Source organism: Aegilops tauschii, unplaced genomic scaffold (genome assembly GCF_002575655.3).
Source record: "Aegilops tauschii subsp. strangulata cultivar AL8/78 unplaced genomic scaffold, Aet v6.0 ptg000662l_obj, whole genome shotgun sequence".
Taxonomy (NCBI): Eukaryota; Viridiplantae; Streptophyta; class Magnoliopsida; order Poales; family Poaceae; genus Aegilops; species Aegilops tauschii.
The window spans coordinates 1-12,500 of NW_027332896.1; the positions used below are offsets into that span (position 1 = coordinate 1).

At 31.9% G+C, this 12,500-nt stretch overlaps 1 non-coding gene across 1 annotated transcript; it reads right to left on the reverse strand.

Annotated features, from left to right (window-relative positions):
* Positions 1-6,691: 6,691 nt before the first annotated feature.
* Positions 6,692-6,771, reverse strand: TRNAL-UAG (transfer RNA leucine (anticodon UAG)). Its single transcript has one exon. It is a non-coding gene; the product is annotated as a tRNA-Leu (tRNA).
* Between the last annotated feature and the right edge of the window lie 5,729 nt (positions 6,772-12,500).

Here is a 12,500-nt window from a genome sequence, read left to right on the forward strand (position 1 = left end):
AGGATTAGTAATGGAAAATCTAAAACATTAGAGATTTTTGCCCATAAAAGGAATCATAATAAGGACTTGCAATTTGTAGAAATTATCAAGTAGTACTTTCTTCGGATTCCGATCCAGAGTATGTTCCCATTCACTTGTTAAGGAAATGGCTATCAAGAACGAATTAACCCTTTATCCATTTTTTCTTTTTGAATACCCCCTCCCTGGGGAAAGAAGAATAGTAAAAAAGATATGGAGTGCACTAGAAAAAATTTTCATTATTTCCTTCCTCTATCCATATTCATGCAGAATTGCTCATGAACTAATACCCAACTCTTTCCATTTATTAATTGAATTCCTATAACAAGTAACAAGTGTTTTATTCCAAGATTAAGTTATTACTGAACAAAGAAAAATTTTCATTATATTATAAAGGATGAGATCAATTCGGAAGCGCTTTTTCTTATTCTAGCAGACGGAATTCCTTTGGTCTAATTTAGGACTTTCAAATCTATTTATTTTATTTTATCTAATTCTATCTACGCCCCAGGGGCTAGGAACAAAACAGTCCTTCTTTTTTCTGATCATAGAGAAGCCGTATGAAGCTAAGGTTTCATGTACGGTTTTGAAATAGCGGTGGGAACTGTGATGTTATCATCGACTATGATTATCTAACAGTTCAAGTACAGTTGATATAGTTGAAGCACAGTCAAAATACGGTTTTTTTGGATGGAATATTTGGCGTCAGCCTATAGGTTTTCTGGTTTTTTTAATTTCTTCTTTGGCAGAATGTGAAAGATTACCCTTTGATTTACCAGAAGCGGAGGAAGAATAGTAGCAGGTTACCAAACTGAATATTCCGGTATCAAATATGGTTTATTTTATCTTGTTTCTTACCTAAATTTATTAGTTTCTTCTTTATTTGTAACAGTTCTCTACTTGGGCGGGTGGAATTTCTCTATTCCCTATATATCCTTTTTTGATTTTTTCCAAATGAATAAAGCAGTTGGAATTTTGGAAATGACAATGGGTATATTTATTACATTAACTAAAGCTTATTTATTTCTCTTCATTTCTATCACAATAAGATGGACTTTACCGAGGATGAGAATGGATCAGTTATTAAATCTTGGATGGAAATTTCTTTTACCTATTTCCCTGGGCAATCTCTTATTAACAACCTCTTCTCAACTTGTTTCACTATAAATAAGATAATACAATAATAGTAAGAATATTTCAACACAAAAGCTCTCTCAAACAAGAGAAAGAAACATATCTTTTTCATAGATATTTAGAATGAATATGTTCCCTATGGTAACTGGGTTCATGAGTTATGGTCAACAAACAATACGTGCTACAAGGTACATAGGTCAAAGTTTCATAACTACCTTATCCCACACAAATCGTTTACCTATAACGATTCACTACCCTTATGAAAAATCAATTACACCAGAGCGTTTCCGAGGGCGAATCCACTTTGAATTTGATAAATGTATTGCTTGTGAAGTATGTGTTCGCGTATGTCCGATAGATTTACCCGTTGTGGATTGGAGATTTGAAAAGGATATTAAAAGAAAACAATTGCTTAATTATAGTATTGATTTCGGAGTTTGTATATTTTGTGGCAATTGTGTTGAGTACTGTCCAACAAGCTGTTTATCAATGACTGAAGAATATGAACTTTCTACCTATGATCGTCATGAATTGAATTACAATCAAATTGCTTTAAGTCGGTTACCAATCTCCATAATGGGAGATTACACAATTCAAACAATTAGGAATTCGTCTGAAAGTAAAATAAACAAAGAAAAATCTTCGAATTCAAGAACGATTACTGATTACTAAACTTTGATTTTGTCTTTTTGTTATAAAAATCTAATAATTCTTTATTAAACTTTAAAATTAAACTATAAAGAAAAACTACTGCTTATTGGAAAATTATTCTTTATTTTAAATCAGACTAGATTTTCGTGATATAATATAATTTATAACTATACAGTTTATACACAAAAAAATACCCAAATCCTTTTTTCCTTCCTTGAATCCTTTAGTTTTAGGTCAGTTCATGAAAAATTTTATACTATTAATTTCTTTTATCCATAATGGATTTACCTGGACCAATACATGAGATTCTTATGCTATTTGGGGGATTTGTTCTTCTACTAGGGGGTCTAGGAGTAGTATTACTTACCAACCCATTTATTCTGCCTTTTCGCTGGATTAGTTCTTGTTTGTATATCCTTATTCTATTTTTTATTAAATTCCTACTTTGTAGCTGTCGCACAACTTCTTATTTATGTGGGAGCCATAAATGTCTTGATCATATTCGCTGTAATGTTCGTAAATGGCTCAGAATGGTCTAAAGATAAGAATTATTGGACTATTGGAGATGGGTTCACTTCACTCGTTTGTATAACTATTGTTTTTTCGCTAATGACTACTATCCCAGATACGTCGTGGTATGGAATTCTTTGGACTACAAGATCAAACCAAATAGTAGAACAGGGTCTCATAAATAATGTTCAACAAATTGGAATTCATTTAGCAACCGATTTTTATCTTCCGTTTGAACTCATTTCCATAATTCTTCTAGTTTCTTTAATAGGTGCAATTACTATGGCTCGGCAATAAGAAAACTTAGAAAAAGTACAAATTATAAGAATTGCAAATCTAAAATAAATAACTAAAGAATCACAATTTTGATTTAGTAAAATCCATCTACTGCCAACAAATACCTCCTTTATTTTCTCTTTTGTTGTGTAATTGTTCTATTGTAATTAATTGAATCGGTTCAATTCTTGCCCTCATATTGAAATGAATCGAGATTGATAAGGAGTTAGTTAATGATGTTTGAGCATGTACTTTTTTTGAGTGTCTATTTATTTTCGATTGTATCTATGGATTGATCACAAGCCGAAACATGGTTAGAGCTCTAATATGTCTTGAACTTATACTGAATTCAATTAATCTAAATCTCGTAACATTTTCTGATCTATTGATAGTCGCCAATTAAAAGGAGATATTTCGCAATTTTTGTTATAGCCCTTGCGGCTGCTGAAGCCGCTATTGGACTATCCATTCTTTCTTCCATCCATCGTAATAGGAAATCCACTCGTATCAATCAATCTAATTTATTGAATAATTAGAATTTTGAATAATTAGACATAGAATCCTCTAAACAAAGGCGCACATATTAAAATAAATAGAAATCAATACTATTTTCTTAGTATTATTTGAGAATATCCATTTTTTTTAGTAGATTATTGCTTTTTTTAGTAGATTATTGCATAGTATTCTTTTTCACTTAAATGAATTTTTGTATTTGTAATTCATTGATATTGCAATTTGAATATTGCAATAATTTATATTGAAAAGACGATAGCCAATTTATTGGCTAATTCGAATTCGTCTGTACAATTCGTAAAATTCTTTCTTATTTCTTATTGTTGAAATCCAAAATTAAAGTCTCTTGGCTCTCTTCACGCTTTCTCACAAACAGATTAAAAAATAGATTTTTATTTTTGAAGTTTGGATAAACATTGCTTCGTCTGGTGTCTACAATACATATGACTCATTATAGTACTAATTTCATTTTTACCAGATCGAAAAATTTTATGTTGAAAAGAAAAATTATAGATCCAATGTCACATTCCGTAAAAATTTACGATACATGTATAGGATGCACTCAATGTGTACGAGCTTGTCCAACAGATGTATTAGAAATGATACCCTGGGATGGATGTAAAGCCAAGCAAATTGCTTCCGCGCCGAGAACCGAAGATTGTGTGGGTTGTAAGAGATGTGAATCTGCCTGCCCGACAGATTTTTTAAGTGTCCGCGTTTATTTAGGGCCTGAAACAACACGTAGCATGGCTCTATCTTATTGATACGTTACAAAAAACTTCACTCGAATCGTCTGATTCCTCTTTACCGAAGAAGCCTGTGCTCGAAATAATCGAGCACGGGCTTTTCTGGTCAAAACGTATCTTGTCTTTATCACTTTATCATGAGTTATTTTCCTTGGTTAACAATACTTGTTGTTTTGCCGATATTTGCAGGTTCATTAATTTTCTTTTTACCTCATAAGGGAAACAAAGTCGTTAGGTGGTATACTATATCTATTTGTTTATTAGAATTCCTTCTAATGACTTATGCGTTCTGTTATCATTTCCAACTGGAGGATCCCTTAATCCAATTAAAGGAGGATTATAAATGGATAGATGTCTTCGATTTCCACTGGAGATTGGGAATCGATGGACTTTCATTAGGATCTATTTTATTGACAGGATTTATCACTACTTTAGCTACTTTAGCAGCTTGGCCAATTACACGGAATTCGCGATTATTCTATTTCCTGATGCTCGCAATGTATAGTGGTCAAATAGGATTATTTTCTTCGCGAGACCTTTTACTTTTTTTTATCATGTGGGAGTTAGAATTAATTCCTGTTTACTTACTTTTATCCATGTGGGGGGGGAAGAGGCGTCTATATTCAGCTACAAAGTTTATTTTGTATACTGCAGGCGGTTCCATTTTTTTCTTAATCGGAGTTCTGGGTATGGGCTTATATGGTTCCAACGAACCAGGATTAGATTTGGAAAGATTAATTAATCAATCATACCCTGCAACCTTGGAAATACTTTTATATTTTGGCTTCCTTATTGCTTATGCTGTCAAATTGCCGATTATACCCCTACATACGTGGTTACCAGATACCCATGGGGAAGCACATTATAGTACATGTATGCTTTTAGCGGGAATATTATTAAAGATGGGAGCATATGGATTGATTCGGATCAACATGGAATTGTTACCTCATGCTCATTATCTATTTTCGCCCTGGTTAGTAATAATATGGAGCGATCCAAATAATCTATGCAGCTTCAACTTCTCTTGGTCAACGAAATTTCAAAAAAGAATAGCTTATTCCTCTGTATCTCACATGGGTTTCATAATTATAGGAATTGGTTCCATAACCAACATTGGACTCAATGGAGCTATTTTACAAATATTATCCATGGATTTATTGGTGCTACACTTTTTTTCTTGGCAGGAACCGCTTCTGATAGAATGCGTCTTGTTTATCTCGAAGAACTGGGGGGAATATCCATCCCAATGCCTAAAATTTTTACCATGTTTAGGTAGCTTTTCAATGGCTTCTCTTGCCTTACCAGGAATGAGTGGTTTTGTCGCAGAATTAGTAGTATTTTTTGGACTAATTACTAGTCCAAAATTTCTGTTAATGCCAAAAACACTAATTACTTTTGTAATGGCAATTGGAATGATATTAACTCCTATTTATTTATTATCTATGTTACGCCAGATGTTCTATGGATACAAGCTATTTAATGTTCCAAACGCAAATTTTGTGGATTCTGGACCACGAGAACTCTTTATTTTAATCTGTATCTTTTTACCAGTAATAGGAATTGGTATTTATCCAGATTTTGTTCTCTCCCTATCCGTTGACAGGGTAGAGGCTCTCTTATCCAATTATTATCCTAAATAGGTTTGCTTTTTTTTACTCGTCTGCTCTATTAATGCAGAAATAAGTAAAAAAGTATAATTAGATCTATCTCGAATTTTTGAGAACCCTTTGAGAAGGCGTTCAAGGGGTTCTCAAATAAAACATAAAAGTAAAAACCTTCATTTCATGAAGGTTTTATTTTATGTAATCATTTAGGTGTTAATGTAAACGAACCATAACTATGTAAGCCTATTCCTAATAGATTTATACCAAAATAACAAATCCAAATTATAAGAAATCCTATCGAAGCTATAAGTGCAGAATTCGTACCCTTCCAATTTGTATTTGTTCTACTATGTAAATAAATTGCGAATATGGTCCAAGTAATAAATGCCCAAGTTTCCTTAGGATCCCAATTCCAATAGGATCCCCAGGCCTCATTAGCCCATACTGCTCCACAAAGAATACCTACGGTTAAAAGGGTAAATCCTAGGCTAATGACACGATAACTCCAAGAATCCAAACGCTCCGTTAATTGATATTTGTAATAATTTGGAAATGAAGGGACAGAGGTTCTTTTTAAAGCACTTCTTTTTGCATAAAAATATTTAATATCACTAAAGAAAAATGTTTTATTTAAAACATTTTTTTTCTTTTTAGAAAAGAAATGGAAATTATTTCGAAATCTAATGATTAGAATAGCGGCAGATAATAAGGATCCGCACAAAGAGTTGCATAGCTTAATAACATCATACTGACATGCATCATTAACCACTGAGATTGTAGAGCAGGTACTAGTATCGTGGATTGATGCATTTCAGTTAAAAGACCCGATGTGGCAAAGCCTTGCGTTAAAATAGTACTTGGCGTAGTTATTGTGCTTAAATCATTTTTAGAGTTCTGTATTTTAGGAATGGTATGAAGAATATACAGGGCCCATGAAAGGAAGATCAATGACTCATATAAATTACTTAATGGAAAATGTCCCGAGGAAGCCAACGAGAAACTAAGAATCCTGTTATAGAGAAAAAAGTAACTATCATTCCTTTTTCTGACGAATCACGTAATCCTCCAAGTTCACGAACTAATAAGGTTATAAAATGAATCGTAATCACAATTGAAATCGTTGAGAAAGAGATATGAGTTAGTATATGTTCTAAAGTTGCAAATAGCATAAGGGGAAGGTCCCATTACAAAATTGTAATTTCGAATTGATTTCTAATCTATTGTATTCTTTTTCAAGAATGCCGCCACTCGGATTCGAACCGAGATGCTTGAGCACTGCTTCCTAAGAGCAGCGTGTCTACCAATTTCACCATGGCGGCTAACTTCAAATAATAGGTAACTTAAAAGAATAATAGCTATTATCTTGGGAATCGTCGATATTGGGAAAGTCCATAAAATTTAGGAACATTAGAGTTTTCATTAAAATAGACTTCGTTTGGTAGTATCGTTTCCATTTTTTTTTTACAATAAACTCTTGCTTTGCCCAATAGAAACACAAACACTGCTTGAAAGAGTTGGAATTTCTTTTTTCTAACTTGCAATTGTAGAACTAATTTTTTCTAATTAATTTCTCGTTTACATTTTGAAAATTCTTTCAATACAATGAAAAAAATCCAAAAGGGTTTCTATTTAATGATGAAATTAAAATGGATAAATGGAAAAGGCTTTTTGGATTTTTTAAAATTTCTAGAATGAAAGTCTTTATGCTCTTATTAATAAGATTTACTAACCTTATGATTTTGGAGAAGATAGGTGGAAGTTGTAAGTCCTATTGTAAGAATACTCCACTTTTCATAATTTTCATAATAGAATATGAGGATTCTATTATGAAAATTATGAAAAGTTCATTGATAGGAAAAGAATACTTAGCACACAGTATACCAAACAAAACTTTTTTTTCTTGTATATATAAGATAAGAGGGGTTTTTTGTTCTAAGAATATTGTACCGAGTAATTCGACACATAAAAGTACATTCAAAGAAGAATCAAAATTATTAAATAATTGGAATTCTTTTTTGATAAGTCAATTCATATTATTCCAAAATCTTATTATTTGTTTGTTGCCCAGAAAAACCCTTTGGTTTTGGATGCTCATTACCGCTCGAAATGATCTTGATTTTACTAAAGAATAAGATTGTACTATGGAAAAATAAGTCTTTTTCTTCCAAATATTTTTACGAATACGCTTTTTTGACATTGAAGTACGTTTTTTTGGAACTGCCATTCAAAAAGGAAATTACTTTTTTCTAGTTGTATGTGAAAGACATCTATTGCTGCAAATCAATCCTTCTTTCTTCTTTTTATTAGTATTTATACTTAGATACTGAAAGATACTTAAATTTTGAATTATTTTTTACTTCATTTTGTCTAATGCGGATAAGACAACAAGAATTTTTTAACATTTTTTCTTTATATATTTTATACTTGTTTTTAATAATATAGAATATATAGAAAGGTTTCTCATTAAATCTATTTATATCTATTTATATATCAAGTATACTCCATATATAGATATATGGTATGGAAGCCTATCCCCCATATAAGATAAGACGGGGGGATAAAAAGAAGGGAAAATGAAAATAGTTAATTAAGTTCAGAATGGTATTCCATAAAGGAAAGGAATTCCAATCAAAACAAAAAAATACTGAGTCTCTTAACAAGACATTCTAAAACTTAGGTAATTTATAGTCATTAGGATTTTAGTTCTATATGAAGTAAGGACTATTCGATAATTTCTTATAAACATAGGTTTTCATTGGAATTCACTCAATCAGTTAATTATGGAACAAGAGAGCTGTTTCATCTTTGTTTAAAGAAATATAAAAATGAATTATGAATAGAAAGTAAAATGATTCCACTTTTTTTTTTTATTTTTATAAATATCTTTATTTAGTTAATAAAATAACTAGGTAACGAAGTTATTTTATTAACTTTTTTAATTTAACCAACTAAACCCATTCTTAATTTTTAATTATTTCAATGAGATAAATTTTGGAAAAATTAAGATTTCAGTATTTTTTCTTATTCTTTTTATTTATTCTTTCAGAAAGAGATAAGAATTGGTTTGGTGAATCGGAAACAATTTTATAGAAAAATTGAAGTAAAAATTGAAGTAAAAATTGCAATTTCTTTTCTTATGGAACATACATATCAATATGCATGGGTAATCCTCTTCTCCCACTTCCAGTTATTATGTCAATGGGATTTGGCCTTATTCTTATTCCTACAGCAACAAAAAATCTTCGTCGCATATGGGCTTTTCCTAGTGTTTTACTCTTAAGTATAGCTATGGTATTCTCAGTTCAACTGTCTATTCAACAAATAAATGGAAGTTCGATCTATCAATATCTATGGTCTTGGACCGTCAATAATGATTTTTCTTTAGAATTTGGATACTTGATTGACCCACTTACTTCTATTATGTTAATGCTAATTACTACTGTAGGAATCCTGGTTCTTATTTATAGTGATGGTTATATGTCTCACGATGAAGGATATTTGAGATTTTTGTTTATATAAGTTTTTTCAATACTTCCATGTTGGGATTGGTTACTAAGCTCCAATTTGATACAAATTTATTTTTTTGGGAACTCGTGGGAATGTGTTCTTATTTATTGATAGGCTTTTGGTTTACACGACCAATCGCAGCGAGTGCTTGTCAAAAAGCTTTTGTAACTAATCGTGTAGGGGATTTTGGTCTATTATTAGGAATTTTAGGTTTTTTTTTGGATAACAGGTAGTTTAGAGTTTAGGGATTTGTTCAAAATAGCTAATAACTGGATTCCTAATAATGGAATTAACTCTTTACTTACTACTTTGTGTGCTTTTTTATTATTCCTTGGTGCAGTTGCGAATCCGCACAATTCCCTCTTCACGTATGGTTACCCGATGCTATGGAAGGGCCCACTCCTATTTCGGCTCTTATACACGCAGCAACTATGGTTGCTGCGGGAATTTTTTCTTCTAGCTCGACTTCTTCCTCTTTTCATATCTTTACCTTTGATAATGAGTTTTATTTCTTTAGTAGGTACAATAACACTATTCTTAGGAGCTACTTTAGCTCTTGCTCAGAGAGATATTAAAAGAAGCTTAGCCTATTCTACAATGTCTCAATTGGGTTATATGATGTTAGCTCTAGGTATAGGTTCTTATCAAGCTGCTTTATTCCATTTGATCACTCATGCTTATTCAAAAGCTTTATTGTTCTTGGGATCCGGATCCGTTATTCATTCAATGGAACCTCTTGTTGGATATTCACCAGATAAAAGTCAAAATATGGTTCTTATGGGCGGTTTAAGAAAATACATTCCAATCACAAGAACTACTTTTTTATGGGGTACACTTTCTCTTTGTGGTATTCCACCTCTTGCTTGTTTCTGGTCCAAAGATGAAATCCTTAGTAATAGTTGGTTGTATTCGCCCTTTTTGGAATAATAGCCTCCTTTACTGCAGGATTAACTGCCTTTTATATGTTTCGGATATATTTACTTACATTTGATGGGTATTTGCGTGTTCATTTCAAAATTACAGTAGCACTAAAGAGAGTTCCTTGTATTCAATATCCTTATGGGGAAAAAGGATACCCAAAGGAGTGAATAGGGATTTCGTTTTATCAACAACGAAGAGTGGAGTTTCTTTTTTTTCACAAAATATACCAAAAATTCAAGGTAATACAAGAAATAGGATAGGATCCTTTACTACGTCTTTTGGGGCTAAAAACACTTTTGCCTATCCGCATGAAACGGGAAATACTATGTTATTTCCTCTTCTTATATTACTACTTTTCACTTTGTTCATTGGATTCATAGGAATCTCTTTTGATAATGGAGGAATTGGTAATGGAATAGCAGAGTTAACCATATTATCAAAGTGGTTAACTCCCTCAATAAACTTTACCCAGGAAAGTTCTAATTCTTTTGTAAATTCATATGAATTTATTACTAATGCAATTTCTTCTGTAAGTCTAGCTATCTTTGGTTTATTCATAGCATATATCTTCTATGGATCCGCTTATTCTTTTTTTCAGAATTTGGATTTAATAAACTCTTTTACAAAGGAAATCCTAAAAAAGAATTTTTAGATCAAGTAAAAAAAAATATATACAGTTGGTCATATAATCGTGGTTATATAGATATTTTCTATACTAGGGTCTTTACCCTCGGTATAAGAGGGTTAACCGAACTCACGGAGTTTTTGATAAGGGTGTTATTGATGGAATTACCAATGGAGTGGGTCTTGCTAGTTTTTGTATAGGAGAGGAAATTCAAATATGCTAGGGGGAGGGTCGAATCTCGTCTTATTTATTCTTTTTTTTATGTTATGTATCTGTGTTTTTATTCTTTTTTCTTTCTTAAGTTAAGGAATTTACAACTCCCTTTCTACAATCTCTCTATATCCTTGTTACATAAGGTAAGTATTGTATAATAGTTCGGTTTTCCGCGATTTTTTCCATTCCTCTGTGTAAATAGCCTAATATGGGTTCACAATCAATAACATCCTCACCATCGAGAGTAACGATCAGGTCGAAGAACACCATGCATTGATGGGTGTTGAGGGCCCATATTGACTATCATGAGATCTTTTCTTGTAAGCGGTAGACTCATATCCTTTCTTCCTTAATTCATTATTCCATGAAAATGGATTATTCCATGAATTCCTCAAAGCGAGGCTCATCAAAATGAAAAATCTAAGACTACTATAAGACTACTAAAAAAAAATAATAAAACAAGAAAAAAATTTGAACGATTAATTTACTGCTCCCGAATATTCAACTGACCGATTAATTTCTTATAACGTACTCTATTTTTCTTTGCCAAATAAGCCAGCAAACGTCGACGTTTTCCCAAAAGTCTTCGTAGACCTCTTTCCGATGAAAAATCTTTTTTGTGTAATTCCAAATGTGAAGCAAGTCTCCGTATCTTATTGGTGAAACTGAATACTTGAAATTCAACAGAACCCCTGTTTTCTTCTTTTTCTTCTTTAACCATAAATCCAAAAATTTTTCTACCTCCTTTCTTTTTCATGTATTTTTCTGATCAGGAAAAATACAAAATTATGTCAGTTATTTTGAAGTTATTCTAATCTCGTACACACACAAATTGCAATTATTCATCTACTACTGGAATTTGGATTTATTTTATCGATGCAAATTGGATTTGGATAGAAGGGTACATTCTTTCTAATATTTTAGATAGAAGAAACATTTCTTCTATCTAAAATATTAGAAAGAATTTTGCTGATTTATTTATTGCTATATGCAATTTATGGAATTGATACACCATTTAATTGATATCATTTAGCAAAATGAAACACAGCATATGCATCCATCTTTTGGCTCGAGAATTTCACGGGATAGAGATATGGTATAAGAAATAGACTATTAAGTAACTCTAAATGAATTGTGGATACATCTGTATCCTTAACATACTGAAACGATTGTCATTATTCGTATCAAACCAATAGCGATTCATACAAGCTAAATCTTCTAATCAATGGTGGGCCAATAATGCATTTTTTTGCATATGTATTAAGACGCTTGGCCTGATTTCGAAATTGTCCAGAGTTTTATATGTTGTTTTCATTGCAAAATGATGGGTCTCCTTCCATAACTTTCCAATTACGAGTACGAGAATTGAAAGACATGAAAATTCTCAATTCTCTACGGCGTCTAGTAGATAGAAACAAGAAAATCAGAAGAATCTTTCTCTCTATTCACTATCATTCCGCGTCTTCGACTTCTATTAGTTTCTTTTCTTCTTTAATGCAATAGCTATAGTTTGATATAAGAATCCATTTCTCAAAGTAATGGAAACCATTCTCTTATAGGAAATGGTTCGAAAATCGCTATTCCACCTTTTAGGTATCGTGAAAAGTGATACCTGTGAAGATCGTGCATTTCAGTCAAATTCAGATCCGTTTTTCGAGTCCATGATATAATATAACCAAATTGGATAGATCTTCCACCTGTTTAGCTAAGAAAGAATAGATACAGAGGTGGATAATAGATCGATATGAAGATCATGAGCTGCCCCATAATGAAATCGCCAGT